We start from the raw sequence: 6,234 nt of genomic DNA on the forward strand, positions 1-6,234 counted from the left end.
TTGCTCCTTGTTGACGGTGAGATCCCAGAAGACTGGAGGCTTGCCAATGTGGACTCCCATCTACAGAAGGCTGCAGGGAGGATCCGGGGAACTACAGGCCTGTTAGGCCTGACCTCGGTGCGGGGAAGATTATGGAGCAGATTGTCTTGAGGGAGAATCACGTGGCACCTGCAGGTCAACCGGGGAATCAGGCCTAGCCGCATGGGTTCACGAAGGGCAGGTCCTGCTTGACCAACCTGATCTCCTTCTATGATCCATGACCCGTCTGGTGGATGAGGGAAACGCTGTTGATGTGGTCTACCTAGACTTCAGCAAAGCCTTTGACACTGTCTCGCACAGTATTCTCCTCCAAGAAGCTGGCAGATCGTGGCTTGGACCGATACATTCTTTGCTGGGTAAGGAACTGGCTGGGGCCGGGCCCAGAGAGTGGTAGTGAATGGAGTTAAATCCGCTGGCGACCGGTCACGAGTGCTGTTCCCCAGGGGTCGTGCTGGGGGCCCTGTCCTCTTTAATATCTTTATTGATGACCTGGATGAGGGCATTGAGTGCACCCTCAGTAAGTTTTCAGATGAACACCAAGCTTAGCTGGAAGTGTTGATCTGCCTGAGGGTAGCGAGGCCTTACAGAGGGATCTGGATAGGTTGGATAGCTGGGCTGAAGCCAATGGGATGGGATTCAACAAGACCAAATGCCGGGTCCTGCACTTTGGCCACAATAACCCCATGCAACGCTACAGGCTTGGGGCCGAGTGGCTGGAAGACTGTGTAGAGGAAATGGACCCTGGTGGTGTTGATTGATGCTAGACTGAACTGAGCCAGCAGTGTGCCCAGGTGGCCAAAAGGCCAATGGCATCCTGGCTTGTATCAGAAATAGTGTGGCCAGCAGGAACAGGGAAGTAATTATTCCCCTGTACTCAGCACTGGTGAGGCCGCCCTCGGTACTGTGTCCAGTTTTGGGCCCCTCAATGTAAGACATCGAGGCCCTGGAGTGTGTCCAGAGGAGGGCACCAAAGCTGGTGAGGGCTCTGGAGCACAGCCCTTATGAGGAGCGGCTGAAGGAGCTGGGGTTGTTCAGTCTAGAGAAGAGAGGCTCAGGGGAGACCTTATTGCTCTCTATAACTACCTGAAGGGAGTTTGTGGTGAGCTGGGGGTCAGCCTCTTCTCCCGGGTGACTAGTGATAGAACGAGAGGGAATGGCTTCAAGCTGCGTCAGGGAAGGTTCAGGCTGGACGTTAGGAAATACTACTGTCTGAAAGGGGGTCAGGCACTGAAATGGGCTGCCTAGAGAGGTATTGGAGTCACCGAGCCTGGAAGTGTTTAAAGAGCGTTTGGATGTTGTGTTGAGGGACATGGTTAGCGAGAACCATTGATGAAGGGCGGATGGTTGGACTGGATGATCCTGTGGGTCTTTTCCAACCTTAGCGATTCTATGATTCTATGATTCTATAGGGGGATATGGGTGTGGACGGGGGCTGTGCAGAGACTGTTAAGGCGTATGGGTCTATAAGGAGCTGAGGGTACTCTAGGGGGTTCTGGGGCTGTGGTGAGCCATCGAGGATTTGGGGCTATAGGTGGCTGTGGGGAGGTTCTGGGCGGGGGGGGTATGTAGTCAGGCTGCCCAGGGAGGTTGTGGATTGTCCTTCTCTGGAGATACTCCAAACCCAGCTGGATGCCTACAGTACAGCCTGCTGTATGGAGCCTGTTTTGCGGGGGGAGGGGTTGGACTCAGTGATCTTTAGAGGTCCCTTCCAGCCCCTACAGTTGTGTGATTGTGTGACTGTAATCGTTGCTTCTTGCAGCAGTAGAGTGTTTCAGAAGAGAGAAAAAGATGGCGGCGGTGAACTGGCTTTCTGTGGATGGTAAAGCTGTGCTGAGAGCTGGGCAGACTATTGCAGCTGAAAATGCGTGCCAAGTGTGCAGACGCAGAGGAATAACTTTTCCGTGTAGGTTGAGCTTGTCTAAGGTAGGTGTCCTTGCTAGGTGAGCTTCCGCTTTAAAGCATCAAGTAGTAATTTTAAAGTAAGGTTGCCAGTTCTTTTTTTGCCCAAGTGATTTTTTAGCCGGGAGAGATTGAAGGTGCTGTTTGGTGATGGAAGACGGAGAGAGGAAAAGCAAGTAGAGGGCATGCTGTGCATAGCTACCACATGCCATGGGCACCGTTGTCATCCTGCACAAAAGAGGAGCAGCTCAGCAAGCTTGGCCTGGCCGTGGGAAGGAGCATACAGACATCTGGACCAAGCGGAAACGAGTTAGTTGTGCAGGTTGGTTGTTTTCTGCTGTTTGTCCCACGTCCTGTTGCTCAGTGGTAGATCTGTTCACGTTCAGTGCTGGCAGGAATGTCCCCGAGCATTTTTGTTTCAGCTGTCGCAACACTTTGATCCCCTGCTGCTTGGCTGGGGCGTTTGAGGAATGATGCATGTGCTGCTGTCCAGCCAGGCTCTGGGGATGAGTCTGCGTAGCAGGGTATGCCTGAGGCTTGGGGACCAGGCCAGGTGGAATCCAGTGTGCTTTGCTGTCGTTCTCAGTGCTTGTTTTTGCTCAGGAGGGCAGGTGGTGAACCTCATGAAGCAATGCCTGCAGACGGGGTTTGCGGAGCAAGAGGTCCTGCAGGCCTTGTGTGACCGCCATGGAGCTGTAGCGAGGCTGCGTCAGTGTAAAAGAGCAAAATCCCCGGAGGTGTGAAGGTGAGCTGTGGGCTCCAGTAGTGCAGGAGGGGACGTACGTGCTCAGGGTTTGACTGCTTCTGTGCGTGTGTTGAGTGTGATAGCACTGCTTGGTCCGTTTGAGTGTATGGAACAAGTGTGACATCCTTTGTGCTGGAGTCGTGTGGAAGGAGTCCTATGTGTTTGCGACCTGACTTGAAGCCAGTGGGCATCACGGAGGAGTAGGGGAAGGGGATGAGGCGAGGCAAGCTGGGGTAAGAGGATGAGGCGTAGGAACAGGAATCTGTTTGGCCGATCTGACGTGCTGCCCTTCTCTTTTTGGTTTAGGAATCTCTGTGTGCTTTTTAATGAAGAACAATCTCATTGTTCATCTTGTGAGCGAATTCATTCAGGCCTGTTAGTTGGTGTTGTTCTCTCCATGGAGCTGCAAGTGAAATGGATACTTCTGGTGTGATGTGCGGCCCCCTCCCGCCTTTGCAGATCAACCAAGTTGGCAAGGCCTGGCTCTTGGTTGGTGAGCTGTGCCCAAGGTGAGAGAGGTGTCTCTTCTGGGCTTGACGTGCGGCAATCAGACCGTATAGCTGGTAAGGATATAGAGCAGGCATGTGTTTCTTGGTGACGCGCGTACTCCCTGGTGCAAGGGGATCGCTCCACCTACCATTCACACTAACTTGCCCTGTAGACATCTAATCAGCTCCCTGCCCCGTGTTTTCGAGCTGCTCTCCAGTCCTTATTTCGATGGCCTTCATCCTCCCTGTTATTCCTGACCTAGTGTCTGTGAAAGTGCTTGCAATCCCTTGTTTTCTAACACTCTCTATCTAAACTCCCTTTGTTTGCCTCTTATTTCTACTTTGTGCAGCTATTTTCCCTTTTCTTGCTGCTGTGAGGCCTTTCTGTCTCTAACTGCAGGCTCCTGTTCTCACTCTTCAGTTCCCCCCTTTTCTATAGTCTAGCAGGGCTTCTACCTGCTAGATCATTTTTATTCTGTTCTACATGTCCCAAAATAGGCCCTACTTCCCACCTTTGGCCTCATGCATGTCTCTTCCATATCTCCTTTTTCTTTCTAGTACTCCGGCACAGGCAGGCAGAGCATCTCATCATGACACAGGTAAAACCTCCCAACAGCACCAAGAGGATGCAAACTAGGAAGAGCTGCTTTAACCATCCTAGATTCAGTAGCCAGCTAGTATGCAAGTTCCTTAAATCTCCTTCCCAGCTGGGGTCATCCTGACTTGTCCTAGGCAGGACTTTCGTCTGTTCCCAAACTTTCCATCAATCTCTCTCGATTCTTAAATCCTTCTTGCTGTAAGCACAGCGACTCTGACTTATTACTGTGCATACCCCTCCTTCCTTGGCTGTTAATCGGTCTAGTGCCATCCTATTCTGGAGCACAGCTTTGGATGAAGGGGATACTTCTTCTTGGATTGCTCGTAATGCATCCGTTGTGTTATTCACTATGATTTCCAGAGTTGCAGAGATATTGACTCTAGCTTTTTCTAGCTGGGCAACTCCTAGAGCCGGGATAAGGGCTCTCGGAAAGCGGTGGTATCCCTTGTTCTATATAGCTAGGGGGTTGTTTGTACGCTTCATTTGAATCCCAGGGGTCCTCAGGAGTCCCCAAGGGATCTCCTCATGCACCGTGGTCTGGGCTATTAAGTATCCTGTAGTGCAAGTCCCTGTCCAATGTAAAGGTACTGCTTTCTGTGCCTGAGCGTCCCCACATAACCACCATGTGGTATCCATGAGGTAACTGACAGGGCCTGGCCATCTTTTTCCTGAAGAGTGAACGATGCTCCCATCCCTACAATTCCGAGTATGTTCTTCTCTGAGAGCCAGTGTGACTCCTTATCGATTCTAGGATCACACCCCACACTTTGGTTCCACCCCCAGCTACACCCTATGCCTGTCCAGTTCTGTCAGCCAACCCCCACCCCTCCTTTACCGTCAGTTTTTCTGTCTGCAGAGATAGACCTAGTAGACTTAGTAACTAGTCAATGCAATGTAGGTCCCTTTTGTGGCTTGTCTTCTATCCCAAACTTACACTTTCCGTGCTCTAGCCAATGTGGAACGGTCCAATGTAGTGCCACTATCCCATAAACAGGCACCTTTCCCTCCCCCTCTAGGGAGCCTGGACCATTTTCTCAGTTCTTCTGAAGTAGCTCTTCTCTTGCCAAGCTGTGACTACTACCCCAGTCGCAATGACCATTCTCAAACTCTTATCCGTGCTTTCGAATCCTGATTTTCAGTGGTCCTTTCTCTTGTGCTGTCCACTGTGGTCCTGGTGCTTTCTTCTGGCAGGTATGATGTATCCACGGTGTAAGCCCCTCTACCTTGGCTGTGGTGTGGGTGGTCAGGAGAAGTTGGTAGGGTCCTTCCCACTTTGGTTCCAGAGGTACATCAGAGGGAGACTGAACATAAACATGGTCGCCTGGCAATACATGGTGCACTGGAGCGTCAGTGCTCCAGTCAATCAGTTCCCAGTCATGTGCTTCTTTGATTGGACCACCTTGGCAAAAATGTGGGCCTCGATCTGCTGAGATTGCTCCAGGAACCCCGAACCTTGGAATTAAGAGCATGCAACAGCATTTTTGTTGCTTCCCGAGCCTTAGGAGTCCTGCAGGGAAATACCTCTGGCCATCCCCAAAAGGTATCAGTTAGTGCCAACATCCAGCGATCCCCCCTTTTCTTGGGGGTTTCAGGAAGTCACTTTGTCACTGTTGCCCTGGAAGGTTCCCTTTCCCAATAGGCCCACTTGTAGCCCTTTGCTGGTACTAGGATCGTGCTTTGTAACCTCTGATTACAGTCTGGAATTAAAGCCCTCTTCAACAACCTGCTCTGCCCCCTGATCCACCATCTTCTCTCCACTTTCCGGTACAGTGTTCCCTTTCTGATGTCCTTGACAATGGATGGTAGCCACGCTCTTTGTTGATTTACATCAGGCTGTTGTTCCTTGTGTGTGAGCAATCCTTGCTCTCTTCAGGTGGTCCTATGAGCATGTAGCATCCCAACTGCGTAATTATACGGACAGATGCTTTGTCAGGCTCTTGTCAAGGCAGTATTCAGGCTTCCTAGGTTTTGGAGAACCTGGCATGTACAGGCATGTATGTATTCCTCCTTATTTTCTCAGCCTCTCTTGAACTGATCCCAAAAGGGAAGCCTTTTCTTGTTGGGCAGTAGCTGCGACTTCTGTTGCAAAATCATCACCGGGCAGTAAGAGGCACCCGTGCCCACCGGAAACGAAACCTCTTTCTCCTGCTCTCCTAGCTGCAATTTCACCGGTGGATTTGCTAGGAATAACTTCCCAGGTTGCCATTCTTCAGCTTTTGCAATCAGAGACGGTTGGATTTGTGCACCGCTGTCTCATTTCCCTGCAGTTGGCACAGTGCTTTGGGTCCAGCAGGGCTGGAAGCCTCCCCCTCCATGGGCTCTTCCAGGCCCCCCCCCCTACAACTTTCTGAGGGGACCTCTGTGTCCTACGGCTCTACTCTAGCACCGCAACAGGAACAGCTGTTGCTCTTCCCAATGGCCTTACTATCTCTGTTCCTAACATAAACAACTAGCATGACATTTCA

General features: G+C 51.3%; 1 long non-coding RNA gene across 1 annotated transcript; it reads left to right on the forward strand.

Annotated features, from left to right (window-relative positions):
• Positions 1 to 2,213: 2,213 nt before the first annotated feature.
• LOC121108427 lies at positions 2,214 to 2,601 on the forward strand. Its single transcript, XR_005842934.1, has 3 exons — positions 2,214 to 2,260; positions 2,361 to 2,462; positions 2,542 to 2,601. It is a non-coding gene; the product is annotated as an uncharacterized LOC121108427 (long non-coding RNA).
• Positions 2,602 to 6,234: the final 3,633 nt, after the last annotated feature.

Source organism: Gallus gallus, chromosome Z (assembly GCF_016699485.2).
Source record: "Gallus gallus isolate bGalGal1 chromosome Z, bGalGal1.mat.broiler.GRCg7b, whole genome shotgun sequence".
Taxonomy (NCBI): domain Eukaryota; kingdom Metazoa; phylum Chordata; class Aves; order Galliformes; family Phasianidae; genus Gallus; species Gallus gallus.